This window comes from Sorex fumeus, unplaced genomic scaffold (genome assembly GCF_029834395.1).
Source record: "Sorex fumeus unplaced genomic scaffold, SorFum_2.1 ptg000044l, whole genome shotgun sequence".
In the NCBI taxonomy this organism is placed as follows: domain Eukaryota; kingdom Metazoa; phylum Chordata; class Mammalia; order Eulipotyphla; family Soricidae; genus Sorex; species Sorex fumeus.
In genome coordinates, this window is record NW_026606101.1 from 42,812,749 (window position 1) to 42,835,783 (window position 23,035).

Here is a 23,035-nt window from a genome sequence, read left to right on the forward strand (position 1 = left end):
TTGCATTATGAGCAGAGTCTCTTTGTCTATTGCAAAGTGTTTTGAAATTAGCACCATAAGTAACTAGCTGTAAGTGTCACTCGATCTCCTTAATGCCTCATTAATCAAACCTAGTGGCAGCTGGTGATGTCCAGGCCTGTCTCATATAAGATCGGAATCACTTGCTCCTTGCTTCTGACCAGTCTTTTGAACTTGATTCATTATTTGTACAATTTGCTCTCCCGGTGGAATTTCTCCTTTCTCAGAAGTCTCTCAACACATTCAGCTTTGAACTGAAACCAGTACACGTGCATTCTAAGCAAAACTGAAGATCAAATTTCATGTGCAAATCCATGATCTTGAATTAAGAATGCTGATTAATTGAGTAGGCCACAATAATACAACATAATTTTCAGATCATTCTTAAGGTGCTAGGTCGGAAAAATTTCCATGAACAATTATTTTTTAAATCAAGAGTCCAAGAAAAAAACATATTCATACAGGCCAGCTGTCATTTCCTGCTTAACCACAGTTATCATGAAGATGGGATCCATTTACCTGAGCACATAATCAAGAAAAGAGAAGTGCTTGGTCCTATATTTTATGAACAATCTCTATACTGAATACAATGTTTACAATTTTATGCTTGCAAAAGAAATGCTTTGGACCCAATGGCTTTATTACAATTCTTAAAGAAAAAAGTCATAATTAATCCAGACCTGCCTATAAAAAAACACATCAAAAGTTACATTTATAATTATATATTTTGTAGCATTTTAAAACATTTTAATTCATAGTGTCCTCAAAAAAATTAAATTTCAATAAAATATCTCCCATGTTCTTTCCTCTTTCTCCTTTGTGTTTCATATATAGGACAGAACACATATCTTCATATACACACTTAACACACAGTCTTTTAGCCAAATGTAATACTTACTGGTACTAAACAACTCAGTGGGTCTACCAGACAATGACCGCATGAAAATAGTCAAGATATTTTCAGCCTGATCTGTGCATGGTGGGCCTTTCTCAGGAGGGACCACTGGGCCAGTGTCAGGGGCAGACATGTGGTTCTGTCAGAACAGAACTGACCAGTGAGTCCTGGAGATGGACAGGTTGCCTGCTTGTCTGCCTCATGTGAGTCAGCGCTCTGGCTCTTAGCAGGCTGTGTTCTGTCTCAAAGGGAGGCCCTTGGCTTCATGGCCCCTCCTGATCAGGTAGCAGGAAGACTAGAGGTAAGGTTTCTTTCTGAGGATTTTAATAGCTGGGAGGTATTGAACAGCACAGAAACTTTGTATTTCCTACAGGTGGGCTTCTGGCCTGTCAATGTTTAATGGAATCATAGTCAACTATTAATTTTCTTTTGATGTTCAACTTTTTGCCTTTTCCCCTTATAAAGTCATTCAGACTAAATCAGTCTTGTTATTATAGAATTAAGCACTGCAGTATTTGAAGGTCTTTAAGTCAACATACCTGGAAAAACCCTTTGAGTCAAAACTCACATCTCACAGTTCACACCTGTGCTGAATTTTGACTTTAAGAGCAATTTAATGCAAATGTACATTGTTTCTTATATTGTTTTCAAGTCTATGTTCACTTACAACATTTAAAATAGACTCTTGGAGCTGGAGTGATAGCACAGCGGGTAGGGCATTTGCCTTGCACGCAGCCGACCCGGGTTTGATTCCCAGCATCCCACATGGACTCCTGAGCACCACCAGAAGTAATTCCTGAGTGAAGAGCCAGGAGTAACCCCTGTGCATCATTAGGTGTGACCCAAAAAGCAAAAAAAAAAAAAAAATAGACTCTTATTTTAAAATAGCAAATGTGAAAGAACATTGCTATTTTAGATGGTATTCATCCTGATTAGGGGCATAATGTTAGACAGGTACAAAAGCCTACTATATGTCCCATCTTTCTTTTCTCTGATCCCACAAAACTTCCATTTAGTCAGATCTTGAACCAAAAAATGGTTGGAAAACAATCCAACATGATTTTCAGAAATGATTTTTAGATGTATTGAACACAGCTTTGGTAATGGCTAATTTTAAACATCTGCTATTTTCAGCAGCCAAAGAAATTTCATTATTGAAACCAAAATTCTGCCTCAATTTCCAAACCCTTTATCAGCCCTGTGCTTTATATATACATGTAAAATCTCTCTCTGTCTCTCTGTCTCTGTCTCTGTTTTTGTCTCTGTTTCTCTCTGTTTCTCTGTTTCTCTTGTGTCTCTCACCTCCCTCCCTCCCTCTCCTTTCCCAAAACATCAAGGCAAATAACTGAACCCTTTGCCTTAAATGCCTGACAAATATTGTATTTGATCACAGCCTAGCTTTTAGAAAGAAAATTACACAATGGCACTCACTCTTTCAGAGACATAGGAAAATCAGAGACATAGGAAATGTCACAGCCCATATCTCCCCTCTCTCCCTATAATTCCTTCTTATCCTTCATTTCTCTTCCCCACCAACCCCCCCTATAGAATAAAGAGAGAAGGCTTAACCTGTTACAGTAAAGACACCCTGAGATTTGGAAGGATAAGTAGGACCTTACTTAGTTGTAACACTGCAGCTGTGCTCTTATCTGGCCAGAGACAGGGGACAACAAAGACCCCCAGGAAGGAACGGAGGCTGCCTGGGAAAAGCACTACCCCAGCATTGTGGTGCCCTTCTGCTGAGCAAATAGTTCAAACTGTTCATTCCCATCTTCTATTCTCTCCCTGGTACATTGTTTGTGCCCTTGCATTTCATTCTGTAAGGAAGGTTGCTCTCTGGGCCTATAAGTAAACAGTCCAGAAAAGAGCTAGCCATCCCCTTCTCTTCCCGGGAGAACTAGCATTTTTATTTCGGCTCCAAGCTGTCAAAGACCAGGAGAGTTTATGTCAGTGTCCTGAATTAATTGCTTTAAGCTGGAGCAAGCTCTATGCGCTACCAAACGTCCAGAAGATGTTTATTAATAACGTTTCCTCCAGGATTCTGGCTCCAAGCTGTCCCTTGGTGGTGAACTTTATCCCGCTGCCACCCTCTCACCCCTGGCCTCTTGACGCTGGGGAGGTTGGGGGTGGGGGTCTTGCCTCTTTCAGTCATTCGTGACAAAATTAAGAATTGCCTGGGATGGGAAAAAAAAAAAAGCTCACGTATGCAACAGAATGTGTATGATTGATATCTTTGTTTGGGCCCAGAAAGGCCTATAGTTACCGGCACTGTGTATGACCCTCAAGTGTGCTGGGGGCCAGGAAGCTCCAAAGACACTCCCTTTTTAAAAGCTCAGTTAGCCAATGCAAGTAGCAAGAGGTGCAGGAGTGAGTGCCCTCCTCTCCTCCCCCCTCTTCCTACTCCCCCAAAGGAAAATTCGGTGAAGCCAACAACATCATGTATTTTGAAGTTTTTCCTGTTCAAAAGGGAAAGAAAGGCCTACTTAATAGAATGAAATAATAAACCAATTTATATACCAATATAAGACTGGGATCGTGAGTGCCATTGTGTAATTTTCCACTTGACTTTTCATTATCTACCTGAACAAAATCAATCTATATGTATGGGATCAACATAGAATTCCAGAGATAAAAGCTGAAAATAAATGTGCTTTGCATATCCTAGAGATAAAAGACACAGTCCTTTGTACTGCCTTTTTTACTCTGGCTGATGCTGATGCATTAAAAAAATAAATTGTGCGTTAAGGAAAAAGTAAGACATAGTGGTATATCTTGAGTGTTGACTCCTTTTGCTGGAAATATTGATCCTGCAATGAGCAGTAGTTAATAAGTATCCTGCCGATAATATCAGACCTTTTGCCCTAGTTTACCAGAGTGCAGTCGGGGTCACTGTTTTGCCCAACCAAACCTCCCTACCTACAAAAAAAAAAAAAAAAAAAAAAAGGAAAGAAAAAAAAACAGAAAAGAAAAACAGTGCCTGCCCCTATTATCTTGGATTTAAGGTTAAGGACTTAAAGGGCTCTCTGAAACCTTTCAACAGAGACAAAACACTGAAAAAAAAATCACATTATGTTATAAATCCCCATATTGTCAGTGATGAACACTCAGTCTACAAAAGAGATATAGAGGAACTCTATGCTTCTTAGGGTTGACATTTTTTCACATTTTACTTTTTGATTTTTTTAAGGGTGCACATCCAGCTATGCTCTGGGATTTCTCCTGGCTCATGCTCTCGTATATCTTCTGGTGGGACTTGGGAGATGGGTGTCAGGGAGTGAGCCCATCATGCAACGTAAATGCCTTATCTGGTATACCATCCCAGAGTTCCTCTAGATTCCCTTCCTTTTAAAATGAGATACCGTCAGCATTGCATGTATGTGATATGGACATTGTTGGTGTGTCCTCTTGTGTTCAGTGATCCTTGGAGGAAAGTTTACCTGATCTTCAAATAAGGGGTTCACAGGGCATGGCCACATACTGACCATCTCCTTTATCATAATGGGGTCATTGTGCATGTCTCACCAGACAACAATATGCTCTATAGGGTTGAGTACCAGATCATCCTGCATTTCCCCAATAATTCCGAGTCTGTGATTTTTTTTTCACTGAAAGTAATATTAAGGTGGGAGGGATAATATAGGGGATAAAGTACATAGCTGATCCGTGTTTGATCCATGACACTGCTTATGGCCCCAGAGCACCCAGGAATGGGCATTGGGCACAGTCAGGAGTAAGGCCTGAGCACCATTAATGTGACCCATAAATGAGAGAAAGAAAGAAAGAAAGAAAGAAAGAAAGAAAGAAAGAAAGAAAGGAAGGAGGGTGAGTAGGAGGGAGGGAGGAAGGGAGGGAGGGGGGTAGGGAAGGAGGGAGGGAGGGAGCAGGAAGGAAGGAAGGAGGAAGGAAGGAAGGAAGGAAGGAAGGAAGGAAGGAAGGAAGGAAGGAAGGAAGGAAGGAAGAAGGAAAGAAAAAGTAAGGTGATACCTTAGATTACACTCTAAGACACAGGATTTATAATAGTTGACTACTCATTTTTTCATTGTAGGCTTTACTAACTTCAGAGGAGATTATATATCTTTGGAGAACCTGACTATTACAACTTCAATTTGACAGCAAAACAAAGCAACTCTTTCATGATTAAAGATCTTTGTGTCGACAAATGCTAATCATTACTGGTCAGTTGGTTTTATCCAAACCTACCTACCAATTCTTATTTTCATGACGCCTTTTGAGGATTACTTATGTATGTACAGCATCAATTTACACTGCCATTCCATTGGCATATTATTTTTAGTTTCACTCAATTCTTTTTATGGAAAAATCAGAGTACAAAACTAAGAAACATGAAAGCAGGGTATGGACTCTAGGAACACATTTTTGTGATGGTCAAAGTTCAGCATGGGAAAAATCTGATGCACTTTCAGTCATATGACCCTTGGGAAGACCAAAATCCTTCCTCTATCCCTTCTTTTTGTTCCAGTTGCTATGAATATATAAATCTAGAGAAAATTTTAAAAATGTATCCAGGGAGAGTCACAACATAATTAACATTTTTCTGAAAAGTATATATTACAAAAAGTCACTATATTCTCATTACAAATGTGATACCTAATTCATCCTGGGGTGACTTCAAGTTCTATTCTTCCATGGTTTAATTACTTTATAATTCGAATCAATAATCCATATCCCTAAAATGTTTTTAAAAGTTATCATAATACATGAGCCTTATTCATCAAACAGAAAAGGCTTTATGATATTTGGACCCACTGAGTTCCACCAAAAAAGAGAGGAGCAGGCTGTTTCCATGGGCAATAGTACAGAAGGCTGATGTTGCCTTGCATGCAGTCAACCCCTGGCACCACATATGGTTTCTGAGCACCACCAGGAGTGATCCCTGAGAGCAGAGCACTGACTACTTTGGCTCACCCACCCCCACACCAAAGAGGAACAGGCTATTTCCATCTCCATAGCCAAACTTTCCCATACAAGAAAATGCCATAAACAAGTGACACTGTCACCAACTTCCTCGATGTTCTTCATCAGTGTTCCATGGATCAGCATGAATAAGCAGACTCTTGACATAACTTCGGACCACAATTTGTATTCCTAAAATAAGTAACATAAGGAATGGGTACTATTTTTTTTTATTTATTTGGGCCACATTGAGACAGTCAAAACTGGCTTGCTGCTTGGTGCTCACTCTCTAGAATCAAATCTAAGGATCAAATCAAAAACATGTACTTAGTTATCAAGTTTTGATACTGCTGGCATTGAGAAAAAGAAACAGGGGCTGGAGCAATAGCACAGTGGGTAGGGCATTTGCCTTGCATGTGGCTGACCTGGGTTCGATTCCCAGCATCCCATATGGTCCTCCAAGCACTGCCAGGAGTGGTTCCTGAGTGCAGAGCCAGGAGCATCAGATGGGTATGACCCAAAAAGCAAAAAAAAAAAAAACACCACATTGCAAGGCCAGAGAGAGAGTACACAAGATAAATCCTTGCATTCCGTTTTCCTGAAACCCTCATTGTACAGTCTCCCCAAGGACTACCAGGAATGACCGCTGAACACAGAAGCAAGAATAGACCCTGACCACTGCAAAGTGTGGTCCAACTCCCCAAATTAAAATACATAAAAACCATGAAGTTGGAATGTTTTTTAAAAGACACCAAAAATGTGAACAAATACAGGAATGAGGACATACATATTGTGGTTTTCCTATTTATAGGTAAGTTATGAACAAAGTCAAGACATCCAAGCTCTTTATCTACTGCAATGGCTAAATATGTTAAGGTAAAGGTAAAGGCCCTCCCGTTGATCGTCGATTTGCTCGAGCGGGCCCAGTAACGTCTCCATTGGAGACTTTGTTGTTACTGTGTCTGGCATATCGAATACTCTCGGTAGCTTGCCGGGCTCTCCGAGAGGGGCGGAGGAATCGAACTCGGGTCGGCCATGTTGGCCGCTTGTAAGGCAAACGCCCTACCCGCTGTGGCTAAATATGTTAGAACTTTGAAAATTTAAGAAATTTTATCCGGGCAAAGAAAGGCTAGCTTGATAATATATCTGCTTGTAAGTTTTAAACTAACTTGTTTCCCATAATAGACTCCTTCTCTCATTCTTCCCTTCCAGGTTGTGCAAATATCACCATTAAAAATAGTCAAAGGTGCAATTCAATTCAGTGGTAGAGGATTTGCCTTGTATGTGTTTGATCCCTGGCACCACAAAATAATTAATAGTAATAATAATAATAATGACCAAATCACAAAAGAGCACCCTGAACTCCTGTTATATTAAGGAATATTCCCACAAAGCCCCAGTGTGGTCCTAAACAGGCTCAATAGACATATTTAGTGTATAAAAAATAGAATGTCTTTCCTGTCTACAAAAGAAGCATTTGGTTTACCCTTTTTGAAAGGTCAAAAAGGAATGTTTCTTCAAAAATGTTTCTGTCCTGGTTTTTTCATTTTTTGAGTCTTCGGGGGTGGGGCTGAAGAGGCAGAACTGAAACTAAATGAATAATGACTCTAAATCAGACTCTCTAGTATATCTGTCTAAATCATTCACTCAACTCAAGAAAAATAAAATTCCCCCTCCTTGTTCTCCGAATTGTCAACACAGAAGTCCATTTAGAAGAGAAAGAGGTCTAGAAAAAAAAGCCAGAAGAGGGTTTTGCTATGCCCTAAAGATGCCCCAAAATCTCCTTGGTACTTAAAATGTCCTTCAAGTGTCATTTTTTAGATGAAAATTAAAATAGCTGTGATTTCTTCACAGTGGCAGTTTGAAAGGTATGGAAAATTGTTTCGATCTCATGCTGATCCTATAGAAAAATTACTGGATCTGAACCAGCAAGATGCTAGAGGTAGTAGAGACATGCTGTGAGAGACATATAGAATTTCTTCTGTATCTTAGAGATGGTTAAAATGCTGTTATTGTTTTTTTAACACAAAAAATTAAATAAAATTTTCTGAAACTAAACATTTGACTTATAATATTTTGCTTTTATCTCAAGAAACATGAAGAGAGTGAACTGCCTCTTATTCCATGCAAGCTCATACTTTCAAATTAGAGTTCCAAAACATAAGTCTTATTTAACTAGAACAATGTATCCTTGTTTAATTTTTTTGTCATGATGCTGTAGACAATGCACATAAATACCAAGGAGGGAAACTGTGTTCCTTTAAAGAAATGCGAACACAGTTCTGTTACTCAACAGCAGCAGGTAGTCATGGTTTATGACAACCTTTAAAAGAGCATTTAATGCACTTCCACAGACAAGAGTGTTTTGCATAGCTCCCAGAATGTCATAGTCTGAAAGAACAGCAATTGTGTCAAAGAGGACACATTCATTAGAATCAAGTTAGATGTCCAAAGGTACTTTCTATTCTTTTCAAGATATACTACAAGATAGAGATCTGGATTTACAACCTAATACAGAATATTTAGTTCTCAGTGAAGTTAGGGTGTGTTTAGTTTAAAAGAATTGTCTATTCCCTGTAGAACTGATTCTTTATTTCAAGCATCACTCGAAAAACAAATCGTGCAAAAAACAAAAAGTCTAGTACAGTAGAACACAGCGCAGAAATATGTTTTTCTTAACAACTTACAAATTCCATCTCATTTTTAAAATAATTAGGCCTGTGAGTTAGACAAATGAAGAATAACATTGAAGAGTTTTTATACTAGTCTATGAATTTATGAAGACAAGAACATTGGCAGAAGTCCTTTTTCTCTCCTTTGGCTCTCCTCCTTTGGGTAAGGGAGTATAGGGATGCTAAAGCATACACTGTAAGCCCTTGAAGAAAGCAAGCATTCATTTTCAAGTAATTTGAAGACCGAGAATTCTGGCACTGAAGAACATCAGTGTCAACATTTCTTAGAAACTCGAACTGCAAATGCTGATGTACAGTTTCTTTACAGTTGCTGAATTCCTTTTTCCTTTTGGATAGGAAAGTAACTTAGCTGAGAAAAAGCCAAAGAAGGAGCAAAGGTGCTTATTACACAATTTGTTAAAATCATTTCATGTAATTTTCCATTAATGGAGATTAGATTTTCAAAATGTAAATGTCTCTATCTCAGCTAAAAAGTCATGCCTTGTTCTCAACTCAGGCCTGGTCTAATGAGATGTCTGATACAGAACTTAAGTCAGTTTTGTATTCTGTGAAGTTATTCCTTAGGGTCTGAAGTGAAATTAAAAGAACAGACTTGAGTCAGTGACTACGTCAGGCTCATTTACGTTTGCATCTTTCTTCTAATTTTTCTGTAGTTCTGAAGCTCCAGTATCCCCATACAGATGGTTACATTCTCATACTCGAACCCAGGGAAAGTCACATGCTTTATATCAATGGCAATTAGTTTCCTTTTCAAAATGGAAAATGTCATTAAGTTCTTGAATAATTCAAGAGTAGAGGTCACAATACAGTGTCCCTTTTGGGGGTCTTTATGGTGCAAATGGCAAAACAAGGCGATCCTATCAGTAAGAGTAGATCTAAGGTTTACAATGTAGCTCTATTTAGTGTGACAGGAAAATTAAATTACGCGAGACACTCATTCATTGTCACCCGTTAACAGGCTTGGGAAAATTGTGGTTCCCCGGGGGCAAATCACTGACAACGTTCAAGGTAAATAAAAATATTTCATTTTAATTGCCTGCGGTTTCCTTTGCCTCGTTCGGAAAATAACAAGCATAAGCATGTCCCCCAGAACTCTCTTCGGAAAGTGTCCCGAATCCCCCAAACAAGACCACAATTTATGGATCGGTCATGAGGCGCTCTGGGGAGCGGGGATCTGTTTTCTCATACAGTTGAACTGGTCCTGATCCAAGCAAGGGGTTCTGGAAAGCAAATCTACGGGCAGGTTTTTTTCAAACTAGAAATTGGCTGCGGTACTCCCCACCCCGCCCCTACATGCGTTCGCCGTAGGGGTACACTAGCGTTTCCGCCAGCGGGGCATCTCTCCTCTCTGCTCGGACGCGCGAGGCGGCCAGGAGGGTGGGCGAGCTCGGCGCCCGCGGAGCGAGCCGGGTGCCCGCACCGAGGGGCCGGGGCGTGCGGGGGCCAGGGAGGCGGCTAGGTCCGGGGCATGCGGGCCGGAGAGGCTGCTGGGGGCCGGGGGCGTGCGGGGCCTGGGACGTGCTAGGGGTCGGGGAGGCGACTGGGGCCCGGGAGTGCGGGGGCCGGGGGCGTGCGGGCCGGGGAGACGGATGGGGGCCGGGGAGACTGACGGGGGCCGGGGCGTGCGGGGACCTAGGAGGCGGGTGCGGGCCGGGAGGGTGCGGGCCGCAGGAAAAGAGCGAATCTCCCGCGGGCCGCGCCGGGGCGGGGGCGTGGTTGCGGGGTGGGCTCCCCCTGGGCCGGGCCGCCCACCTGTGCTCCTGCTGGGCGCGCCCACCCCCGCTAGAGGCTGGGGTGGCTGAAGGGAACCGACAACCGCGCGGCGCTGGCGCTGGTGCGGAGCCCGTCGGGGCGGGGGCGACCCGGGCCCGTCCCTGTCCCAAGAGCCTTCGGACCCGGAGGCGATGCCTCCCCCCGCCCCTCGCCCCCCGCCCGCCGCCGCCTCGCCCCTCCGCCGCGCGCGGGTCCGGGTCTGCCCTCTCGGCCTAGGCCCCGCGTCCCCGGGAACTGAGTCAGCGTCGTGAGCGGGGAGGGGTCCGCGGGGCGCTGGTCGGCGGAGTCGAGGGGCCGGGGGGTGCCCCGGGCCCCGCGCCCGCCCGCCCGCAGGGCCGGTCCCGGGGCCGTCGCCGGCCGACGCGGGAGGAGAGCGGGCGCCGGTCCGCCCGCCCGACAGACTTCAGGCGTGTGGGGTGCAGGATGACATTCCGTTTCATGGATTATTCTTGTAAAATTATATTCCAACTTGATTGCTGTCTACAGCGAGTGATTTAATGTGGAAGTCTTTGTGCGTTTCTCGAAGAATTGAAGAACTGTACAGCCGAAGGGGTGAGGGGTGTGGAACCAAAAAGGGAGCTAATCTGAAGGTTTTTCATGTTCTAAATGCCTCAATTTAAACAAACACTTGGGGGTAGGGGAGAGTTACAACCCGCTGTAATTCCAGAGACAATTTTCCCTGGTTTATAATTTGATTTGCATTTTTCAACTTTAATAATATTCAATTTCATGGCTGAATTCACGTGTAAACATTGTTAGGTCGTATATTTCGCCCCTTGCACCAAACAGAATGTCACCTGTCTCAGGGTGCCGGGAGATTACACCCGGTGTTCCAGTATCTGCAAATTTCTACTTTTTCAAAACGTAGCGCCTCTTTGCCTGGGTTTCAAAGGTGGGGAACAAAATATTTAAAGTTCTTTCCAGGTGCGGGCAAACCTGCACAAATATTGTGTAAAGAATGAGATAGAAATGGCAAATTCCTCTTCCACTTATAATTAATTCTGTTCAGGCCAGAAACAGTTTCTTGTTTTATCAATAGTTTAAAATTTTTTTAATTATCAATATAGCTTCTCAAAATGTTTTTAGTGTAAATTTCATAGGTAAAAACAGAAACCCTGATAAACATAAAGAAATGACTTTCGTAAGGGGCAGGAGTGAGCTATTTTATCAAAAATAAAAGCTAGAGAAAATAGAAAAAGAAATTAGATAATTACCTTTAGATCTATGAAAGCTGACATTTAACAAAATAGTTCTGCCAGTAACAATGGACAGAGATCATATGAGCTGTCTCTGAATGGCCTGACCAAAGGCTGTAACTAGAAAGAAGGAACATACACACACACAATATGTATACACACACACACACACATGTACACACACACATAGTCTATACTTTGTGCAAAGAAATCTTAGAACCGTATCAAAAACGCAGATACATTAGTTCACAATAAATATGCTTTTTATACTCCTTCACAAAATTGTACAGGAAAACAGAAGGAACAAAGAAAAAAATACTGTATTGGCTTGGCCAGGGGTAGCTTATATTAGAAAATAAATAATTTCTGAAACTATCCCTCATTTTAAACATAACTTGTATTTATTGATGTTCATCACTGAACAATACTCAAAAGTGTGAATAAAATGTGTTTCTTAAGTCTGAAGAATTTGCTAATTTAAATTCATTTCAGTTTTAGAATTTCTAAGTTGGAGAACTCAGAGACAGATTGAAAACATTTCTTTTCAACATTCAGATTTTATTATCTTGGGGGTAGACCCAGAAATTAGATTTGGAAACATTTTAAAAGAGTAAGGATGTCTTGTATCAGATAACTATTTTACGATAAGGTGATCTAATTTGAAAAATATGTTTTTATCATGTGAAAGACAAATGTAAACAAGAAAAGAATTCTATTTGTTATAGTACTGACTTTGGCAAAGAACATCCCTTAATTAAAAATAAAACAATAACAAATTGATTGGATTGTGTGGAATCAGCATTGTGTGGAATGTCTTTAGGAAAACTCTTCTTTATCATTTAATTTCTTGGACTTTGTTGTTGTTTTATGTTTACCATTCCTAAATTATTGTTTAGGATTTATACTAATATTTTACATTGTTGTAGACTGCTTGCATCTATTTTACACAAATAGATGGAGGAGTGTGTACTTTCAACAAGATCACTTGAGAGCAAAGCTAGCAGGAGAGATGGTGCCAAGTGATGGGGGTTGGAAGGGGGCAAGAAAAACTCTGAGTATGGGGTTTTTTTCCAGTAAACTGGAAATTGCAGACAATATGAAACTTTCTTTTTTTCTACCATTAACTGAAGAGCATTTGAAGAGCTTGCTAAAAAAATTAAAAGCTAAAAATTGGATCATGACATTAAGTTAGCCCATTTAATTTTCCACAAAAGATACATAATATGTATCCAGGACCATGTTTGCAGTCCAGGACCATGTTTGCAGTTCTCTGTGAAAGAAAATCTAACCACCCCTCACACCCCTCCACTCACTCCCCCACCCCTCAACTCCACCACACACACACCAACTTTGTACAACTGTGCCAAACTGCAACAGGCTTATCAAACCTGGCCAGAGGAACTGAAGGGCAGGTTGAAGTGGAGGAAGGGAGGTATGGTAGGAAGGAACTGGGCAATTAAGTCTCTAACATGCATTTTAGTCATATGGTGTCTTTCAGGGGTGGTTAGGTAGAAGGCTCAAAGGCACAATCCTTTTTTTTTTTTTTTAGGAGCTTTATCTACTGATTTAACAATTTGAGAAGGTATGTCCTTTTGGTGAGAGCAGAACCCTTAAAGGAAAACCTACTACCTCCCCCCAAATATCCAGTTGCTAGGGTTTGGGGTGGGGGAGCTAGGGAGGGTGATGAGATATGGTCTTCAGCTCAGGAACTGTGATATGAAGGTTCCTTTTTGATGTCATAGGAGCCTAGAGGAGGGAAGGGGTGTGTGTGTGTGTGTGTGTGTGTGTGTGTGTGTGTGTGTGTGTGTGTGTGTGTGTGTGTGTGAAAGAGATTCCGCTAAATGTGAGGGAGAAATCCTGCAGTTACTTTTAGTTGTTTACTGAGCTAGGGCAAAATCTAAACAGCGCTTTTCACAATCAATGAAAGGATCGACTCTGGTTCCAGAGTTGAGCTCCCTAAATGAGTCTGGCATTCTGATAACTGCAGGTTAGCACCTGAGATCAACTCCTTCCTACTGTTTGATGCTGACAAAAGATAGGGAGGCATCTTGTTCATGAGCTCTCAGAAGGGAGAGGCAAGAGGGGGATTTAATTGTCTGCCTGGGTGAATCTAAATGTCCTTTTAAAGCAAAGAAATCAAGAGAGATTGGCCTTTAATTGGCAAACTCAGATGGTGGGAGGGAAATAGTAATTAAAAGGGAGGGAAAGTGGACAAGACATAGTTGGATATCTGCCTCCCCCTTCTCTTCTTCCTACACAAATAGTCTTGCAATTACATTCTCCTTTTCTTTTGCACTCTTTAGAAGTCTCAGTGCCCAACCTGATTGTGGGTAATTGACCAATTCTCCCTGCGTACTTTCCATCTGAGTCTAACACCTCAATTATCAAGTCTGAAGTAGGGAGAATTACTCACTTAACTCAAAATGAGTTCAGTTCCAAGTGTTGGTCATTCTTATACCCTCGATATCTCTCTGTACAGAGCTGGACTTAGAATTTGGTTATCCAGAGCTACCCCCAAATATGAAAATGAATGAGTCTAATTTGGCTGGAAAACCACACACTAAAAATGTACAGCCTAGATAAGTCATCTTCCAGAATCTATACAGAGAAAAAGACCTCTGCACCAAGCCTGCACCCTTGTTTCCAGAAAAACAAGCTCTTAGTTCCATGGTATTTCCATATTACCTGTTGTAAGCAGGTGCATTATACCAATATCTACCTGTAGTTAAGCAGTGAGTACTAGGCTAGGGTGCAATTCTTATTCCAGATTATAGGCTCTAAGTGCTAAGCCACATTCCTACTCTGTGACAACCAGCCTGACTGGCCAGCAGGGTCCAGGGGCAAAACACAGAGGCAGGTATTTATCCAGATCTACATTTGCGTTTGGAGTGGGGAGAGTCAGATGGAGAAGAGAAGCTAAGGTCCCCTTCCCAAGCCTTCTTCAGCTGTGGCAGAGGCAAGGAAACACTGGGACCCAGCTACAGATGTTGGGTGCATTCACCTCTACTGTCAAACCCCGAGTTTGGTTCAGGGAAGTCAGTCAAGAGTCACTCTGGATGCTCTTGATAACTGCTCCAGAAACTCCAGGAAAAAATAAATCAGTCACAGGTCCAGAAAGATAGTACAGCAGGTAGTGGGGTTGTCTTGTTCTATCTCCAGTACCAAATAAATTCCCTGGTGATCCAGAAGTGACTTCTGAGTGTAGAGCCAAGAGTAAGCCCAGAGCACTGCCAGGTTAACTAGAAAGAAAAAATAAGAAAGAAAGAAAGAAAGAAAGAAAGAAAGAAAGAAAGAAAGAAAGAAAGGAAGGAAGAAAGGAAGGAAGGAAGGAGGAAGGAGGAAGGAAGGAAGGAAGGAAGGAAGGAAGGAAGGAAGGAAGGAAGGAAGGAAGGAAAAAAGAAAGGAAAATTTCTTTCTATGAACATAAAAATTTCTGAATTAAACCTGAACGATAGTACAACAGGTAAGGCACTTGCTATGCACAAGACAGAACCAGGTTCAATCTAAACACAGAGTCAGAAGTAAGCCTCTAGAGCACAGCCATGTGTGGCCCTAAAATAAAACAAATAAAATATGAAAAACTTCTGAATTCTGGCAAAGATAGGCTTCCCATGCACTAGTATGGGAGAGATATATACATAGCATCATAAGAAGTCAAGAGAAATTGGAAGAACATAGACTTGAAAGAGTTGAAGTCAGTGCTAAACTGTGAGGTTGGAGCACATTATCTAATTTCTTTCTTTCCCAGGCCTATCACCCATCAGTTCTGATATCTACCAGTGGAATGTAACCTAAAAATATTACATTCATAAAGATGACTGGTGTAGAGGGCTGTCTACTGTATGTGACTGGACTGAATGAAGTCATAATGAAGGAATGGAGTGGTCCCAATGGGTCATGAGAATGAAAAACACTAACTTGGTAGAAAAAGAAGTTCAAACGTTTTGCCAAGAATTTAACTCAATTTGGGGGGGGGGGCTGGAGGGATAGCACAGTGGATAAGGATTTGCCTTGCACGCAGAACCGACCCAGGTTCGATTCCCAGCATCCCCCTGTACAATGCAGGGTATGACCCAAAGAGAAAAAAAAAAAAAAAAAAACTCTAACTCAATTTTCAGTGGAGGGTGAATTTTCTTTTCTTTTTTTTTTTTTTTTGCTTTTTGCTTTTTGGGTCACACCTGGCAATGCACGGGGGTCAGGGGTTACTCCTGACTCTGCACTCAGGAATTACTCCTGGTGGTGCTCAGGGGACCATGTGGGATTCTGGAAATCGAACCTGGATTGGCCGCATGCAAGGCAACCACCCTACTGGCTGTGCTATTGCTACAGCCCTGAGGATGAATTTTCTTAGCCAGCAAGTGTTTGAAACAACTTCCTTGTATAAACAGTTCAAGTTAATGTAACTCAGAATTGGATGCTAAATTAAACTATATATATATATATATATATATAGTGGAATTTGTTTTATTAAAGATATTTACATTTATTTTCAATTTTTTAAATGGGGTTTTGAAAATAAGGCTTCAAAAGGCTGGAGCTGTAGACACATAGGTTGTTGACATACAAATTTCTTTTTTCAAAAATAATTTTAAAGCTTTAATGAAAGAATTTGCTCGAGCGGGCCCAGTAACGTCTCCATTGGAGACTTTGTTGTTACTGTGTCTGGCATATTGAATACTCTCGGTAGCTTGCCGGGCTCTCCGAGAGGGGCGGAGGAATCGAACTCGGGTCGGCCATGTTGGCCGCTTGTAAGGCAAACGCCCTACCCGCTGTGCTATGATTTAAAAAATTATTGGTAGCTGAGTTTTAGGTATATAATATTTCAACACCAATTCCACTACCAGTGTCAACTTCCCTCAACCAGTGTTCCCATATTCTGTTCCCCACTCCATGCCTTGCCCCACTTGTCATCTTGACAAGCACATTGCAAAGTTTTGGTAGTGACAGACTGATTTCTGTCCTAAAGGTCCTTCTGGCCTTCATACAGAGCTAGCTTGACACATCACCCTATTCCTTCACAGAAAATATAGAATTGCCACCTGTGCTTCTTCCAGCTACTCACTTCAAACCATTGCTCCCCCAAGTCTTTTATTCCAAATACACCCTGAGAGTATATTTTCTATTTATAGGCAAGGTACTTTTTATATTCTTTTTTCTCTTATTTTATTCTTTTGTTTTGTTTTTGGGATCACACTCAGCTGTGCTTAGGACTTACTCCTGCCTCTGTGCTCAGGAATTATTCATGACTGAACTCAGGGGACTACATGGGGTGCTGGGGATCAAACCCAGCTAAGTGCATGTAAGACAAGTGCCCTACCCACTATACTATAAATCCAGCCCCCATTTTTTCATATTCTACCTTCAAGTTAGGAATTGTATACTTTTCTTTCTCAGGGAAAAAAGTTTTCTAACAAAATCCATTTTACAATAGTCTGCTCTGGATTCACAGGAAGAAATAATGAATTAAGAGCATATTTCTAATGTAATAGTAAATCAAAACTGAATGCATCCAAATTCTATTTTGATTTGTTGGGGACTGATCCAAAACAATTCTCCTTATTCTTAAATTCTTTTGTTGTATTCTTTACAAATAAAAAGACAATGGGAAAACAGTTTTGCCTATGAAGATAATCTAGTCTAAGTCATTCAGGAAAGAAGAAACAGAGCACATAAAACAGCTAAGACTAAATCAACAGCAGCAACAACAAAAAACAATTCAAAATTTGGAAGTTTGAAGTGAAATGAGTGTAGTCCTGTTTCACCTTCATAAAATGAGTGTGATGATGAAATTATGCACATCTTTAATTTGATATGTTTATATTAAATAAATATTGTTAGCATTAGACATTTGAGGGAATAATGATATTGCATGCAATTAGCTTCAGGAAAGAATCACAAGGGGCCTCCAGAGAAAGGAGACCTCTGGCTTTGCATGAATGAATGCAACTTAATTTGTGTTGCTTCTTTCAGCACTCCCTGCTAACATTTATATTGTTGAACAGTAAAATACCCACATCCAAAGAGGAAAGGAGTTAAAGAGTAAAAAGAAAGAGAGAAAGGAAGGAAGGAAAGAAGGAAGGAAGGAAGGAAGGAAGGAAGGAAGGAAGGAAGGAAGGAAGGAAGATAGGTCAATGCCTTTTAATGGGAAACTAATATGGATGAGGCAAATGCGACAAGACATCTGACCAATCCATGTCTTGTTGGCAGTTAGCTCTAAGCTCTGAGAAATGGTCACTAAAGTGAATGATAAATATGATGAAAATGGTTGTGAAGATGTGTAAAAATAACACTGTCCTCTCCACCTGTGCATAAGGGGACTTGAGAACATCTTCTATACAAAGCAGCATGCAAAGAGTAAGTCCCAAGGGTACAGGAGCTAAGGGGGGGAGGGAGAATAAGAATCACCTCCAGTCTGGCAATAGGGACCGTGAAGGAATGACAGCTTGTAAAATAAGCCTCCATCAGTCTCCCAGGAGACAGCCGACCTCAACTTGGGTGTTCCCTGCTTGTTAGCCTCAATCATAATTGGTCTCTCCTCCCATCCCACGTTGTTGGTTTTCTGTGTGTGGCTTTTGGTATGAGCGTGTTAGGTCATCAACAGATACAATGGCAAGAGGGGGCAAGTGGGGACACACATGATTGTTTTAAAGAAGAAAGGAGAAAAAAGGATAAGAGAGAGGGCAGGAAGGCTGCTAACAGAATGGGGAAGATGCCCCAGGATTTAGGCTTCCTCTGAGGCAACCCGTGGAGTGTTGTGGGGGTAGGGAGCAGCTCCCTGGGAGTTTTGTTAAAGAGAGAAGCCCACCTCAAGCTGGGGATCCTGCTGAGCACCACTGGGATACTCATCTACTCCATACAATTTTTGTTTGCTTGTCTCTGGAGGTGCCTGTAACATCCTGCCTCTATCTGACAAGCTCATCAAAAAGGATGTATGTGTAGCTGTGTGTGTGAACACGTGTGGATGTACGCGCCACACACACACACACACACACACACACACACACACAGCAAGAGAGAGAGAGAAAGAAAAAGAGAGAAATTCTTGTAAGTTTAGTATATCCTCAAAGAATGCATATTTGGAGTCACCAAAGGCTCAAAGAGCATTCAGTAATCCCACTGGGCTGTTCAAGCACACAAATTTATTCCAGGAGCCTACTTCATCCATTCTAAAAGTAGTTTTTCTTTCCTCCTTATCTTTTTCTGCATTCCATTCCCCCCTTCCTCCCCCCCCCCCCCCCCCCCGCTGTTTTCCCCTCTTCTTTTTCAAAGAAAAACCACTCCTTAGGGGAGATGTTATAAGAAAATCATGATCTGGGATGCCAGAACTATCTTAAAGGGTTGATCCCTGGCATCACACCTGCTAACATCCTAAGAGCAGGCTGAGCACAGGGTGTGGCAAAAAACAAAGCAAGAAAGTTAACAAGAATACGGAAGGAAGGAAGGAAGGAAGGAAGGAAGGAAGGAAGGAAGGAAGGAAGGAAGGAGTGGTGGGAAGGAAACAAGGAAGAGAAAGACAAACAAAAAGGAAGAAGGAAAGAAAGAAAGAAAGAAAGAAAGAAAGAAAGAAAGAAAGAAAGGAAAGAAAGAAAAAGGAAGGAGGGAAGGAAGGAAGGAAGGAAGGAAGGAAGGAAGGAGAAAGAAATTGTGATCTGAAGTCAATTATAAAGGTGAAAGGAGACTTGCCCGAAGTCAAGGACTTGTAGATACAGGGCATTGTTTTTGCTCAAAGGGCTGAGGCACAAAACATCTGAAACCCTCAGATATTTATTTTCTTTAAAAAGAACATTTGATGGGGAAAGGGGGCAGTGAAATCATAATTACAGCAAGTTGCAAACTTTGGAACTAGTTTTAATTTTTGTTTTATTTGTATTAAATAATGTTACAGGCAAGTCCTCTCTGACTGGCTTATGGCGCCACTTTAGCAATCAGCTAAGGTATTTAGGGTCTGTACCCCAGGAAAATTGTGCTACAGAGGAGAGAGCAAATTGGGGCCAGGGCACCAAGGAATGAGGTGCGAACATCTTTTCTGAGTGATAGGATTTGCAATCTAAACATGTGCACAGTTGTTTTGCCAGGCTAGGTCCCTGGTAGGGTCTAGGAAGACGTTCAGTTCCCTAGGACAAATGTATGGCAGGAGTCTGTGTGTCTAGGAGAAAAATAAATGTCCTTGATGCTTTTTTCTAGCTACTTCTCATCTACCCATTCCAGAAGATTTTGTTTCTGTGTCCTTCTCCCCAATGGGAGGACCTCCATAACCCTAATGTTCAGAAGGATGTGCTAACCATCTGAGGAAATTAGTTTTTAGGAGGGAGTGACCGGTATCTCACTGAAGATACACCAGTCCTGTACCAGATTAAAACTTAGCTTCTGTCCACTGGAACCCTCACATTAAAAGGCTCCCAAAGCACTGAGGATTGGAATAAATACATGAAGCTAGGTGATAAAGATCAGGCGTTTAATTTGACCATTGGGAAAGATTACATCTCTTCAGCTAGGTCCTTTCTTTCAAAATTCGCATTGAATTAGGAGCAGTGCTACCAGACAACCGCTCTCAAAGGCCTGACACCTTTTAATTCGTTCCTGAAGTGGGTTGGGCTAGGTGACCAGGCGCCATCAAAGGCCCGAGGGAAGGCCGTAGGGCAACACTCGTTTAATGACAAGTAATTGACGGATTCGAGGCCCCGCATTACCAGCAGAATCTAGAGGCATTAATTATTTAAAAACGATTAGCCTCGCCATGTGTCCTGCAAGCTTTCTATCTTGTTCTAGGAAGATAGAACCACGCGAGCCGGGAGGCCGGGCTTGGCGGGCAGCGGGTGAGGCGGCCAAAGGTGCGCCAGGGACGGACGACTTGGGAAGCAGGAGCGCCAACATATGGGTCCCCACCCGAGGAACTGCCCATCACCTGCATTGATATTTTGCCCATTTGGAATCGGGAGCAAGTGAGTGCAGCGCAGAAGAAAAACGCTTTCCGCGTGATGTGGCGGACAATTTGCTGAGTCGGGTACCTGAAGAATCTCAGTACATTGCAAAATATCCAGAATCGTTGAGTCACTTTGGCCTATACAGGAGCAAATATCCAATGATTTCAAAGAAAAACTCCCAGGAGTAGTAGGGAAGTAGGGTAGTAGTCTTTTTCCCGGGAGTGGAGGGCACCTGTAGACCCCAGGAGGAAAGACGCCCTTTCCCAGTGCCCTCAAAAGCCAACGGTAGCATCAGCACTGATTGGGTTTCCCGAACCTGCGCCCTGTCACGGGCGGCAGAAACGTGCGGTCGTTTCTGCACAGCCGCTGGACACCACGGCGCGCGCCTGCAGTGTCCGCGACTAGAGGACCCGCAGATAAACTCCCGGCAGCCGCTTTCTAGCTTCTCCTCCTGGTCGTCCTGGCTGGTAATCCCGAGGATCAAATTCTGAATGTACTCTCAGTGAAACTGTCAGCTATTTGCAGCAAGAACGAAAGTGCCCCCGATTCCCTAAAAGTCGTTTTCTCCCGCCCTGCTCCCGCGTGGCCACTGTCCCTCCTCTGCCCACCTCGACCCCTCGCTTCTCAGAACGCCTAGACGAGACCCGAACCTCGCGCGCCGCGGCGGGAAGGCGGCGCCTGGCGCTCCGGCCTCTGCAGCCCGACAGCGGGGCCTTCCCGCGGACCCCTCCCTCGCTCTAGGGCCAAGGGCATCCCCAGGCTCCTGCCCCGAGTCGGGGCGGGGTGCGGCTAGGACTCACGCCCAGGATCGAATTCCCGAACCCAGAGAGGTTTAGGGACCTGTCTTGGTTTCCAGTGGCTTAGGGGGCCCTCGCAAGCCCTGCGCTGAGTCCAAATTCAGTTGAGAGTTTACATCTTTCACCCCCTCACCACCCTCCTGCCCCGGGCTTCCTCAGAAACATGCCCCCACCACCAGAAGGAAAAAAAGGCCACATTTCAAATCCTGGGGTCATCGTGGATTTAGCTTCTCTCCCTACCCCGACTCCCACCTCCAGGTGTCAGAGCCCCAGAACTGGAGGACCGGCTGGGGGAGGGGAGGCGTTCGGACCCGAGTGGGGGGCGGGCGTTGCGGCCCGCGTGGGCGCGCTCCTACCTGCGGCGGCGGCGGCGGGTCCGGCGCGCGGGAGGCGGCCGACTGCTCCAGCCCAGGCATCCCCGCATTTATTTGAGCTCAAACCGAGCGACTGTTGACTTTAGCACACAAAGCAAAGATTTCACTGCCCGCTAGTTTAAAAATGAATATTTTACCAAGATATCGATCAGCATTATAAAATTCAGTTAAGTACAATGGAATCCTGGCAAAAAAAAAAGAATAATAAAGGAGGGGGAGGCAATATAATATCTGTGCAAATTTGCTGAAGTGTGACGTGGCATGGAAAGTTTACCCTCCTGGAATTCGGATCTAGAATGTTTTTTTCGGTTATTTACTGACTTTGTTTATTCACCGATCATGGTTGCTTAAACCGGCGCGGAAGGCACAGGGAAAAGGGAAGAAAGAGGGAGGGAGGGAGTGAGAAAGGCCGCACCCTCCGAAGGCAGAGTTGGGGGAGCGGCGCGGGCCGCGCGGGGAGCCCGGCTGGGGGAGGGGTCGGGGCGGGGCTGTGCGGGAGACCCCAAAGCGCAGGGACGCCTCCCAAGGCGCCCCGACCCCCGACATCCTTTTCATGTATTCGGACAGAACTGTATCTTATCGGCTGGGATCAGTGGAGGGGGCCACGCTAAGTAGTTTAAAACGACCCTCGCACAATGGGCGTGCGATAGGAAACATAGCAGGTTAGGGCCGCGCTTTCAGCCCCATTGTCCCCCACCGGCCCCCGGCCCTGCCTCTGGGCTCCTTCGCCACGGGAGCCTTTTATGTGATAATGAAACACATTTCAGGCCGGGCTCCCGACGACGTGTGTGTCCTCGCCAGGGAAGAGGCCGCGCTGATTGCAGCCCTCGGCCTCCGGGTCCACCCTCGCTCCCCACCCCACCCCCACCCCCACCCCGCCCCAATTTTTCGTCCCTGTGTTCTTTAGGACAATGTAGCGTGTTAAAAGGGGATTTAGGGGACGGAGGTGGGGGCGGAGGCAAGGGAAAACCCCCCTCAAGCGCGTGGGAAGGCCCGGATCTGATAGGGCAGAGGTCCATAAGGTGGTCGAGAGGGACACGGTTTCGCTGTCCGCGACTGGGGGAAGACGGGACACTCCAAGTCTTTATGACCCACAAGCTCGAAGATTTCGTTTCAAAAACTGGGCTTGGAACCTCAAAGCCTGATGCCAGAAATCTTCCTAGAGTCCCTATCCATGGGAGCCAGCTGCCCTGTGGACGTCCCCAAGTGTACCAGGGCCCAACGGGACACTGGCTTCTGCCCTTATATTACAGACTTCCTAGGAAAAGCTCAGGAATGAGCCCCTAGGTGGGCTGGCAGGGGCTCTGTGGGAAGCGGTGGTGAAAGTGGATTCTGCCAATGTCAGGCCGCTGTGAGAGAAGCAGTTTAGTTTCTAAGAATTTATTGGGGGTCTAAATACATTTGGAATTTCTCTGTTAAGCTCACACATTTCTTCAGTCCTGCTGCAATCC

The 23,035-nt window shown here is 43.5% G+C and overlaps 1 long non-coding RNA gene across 1 annotated transcript in view; it reads right to left on the bottom strand.

Annotated features, from left to right (window-relative positions):
* The window catches only part of LOC130030749 (uncharacterized), a 37,669-nt gene extending 15,942 nt beyond the window's left edge, over positions 1–21,727 (bottom strand). Inside the window, exon 1 of the long non-coding RNA XR_008793472.1 lies at positions 21,567–21,727. This is a non-coding gene — a long non-coding RNA (uncharacterized LOC130030749). The remainder of the gene's footprint in view (positions 1–21,566) is intronic.
* Positions 21,728–23,035: the final 1,308 nt, after the last annotated feature.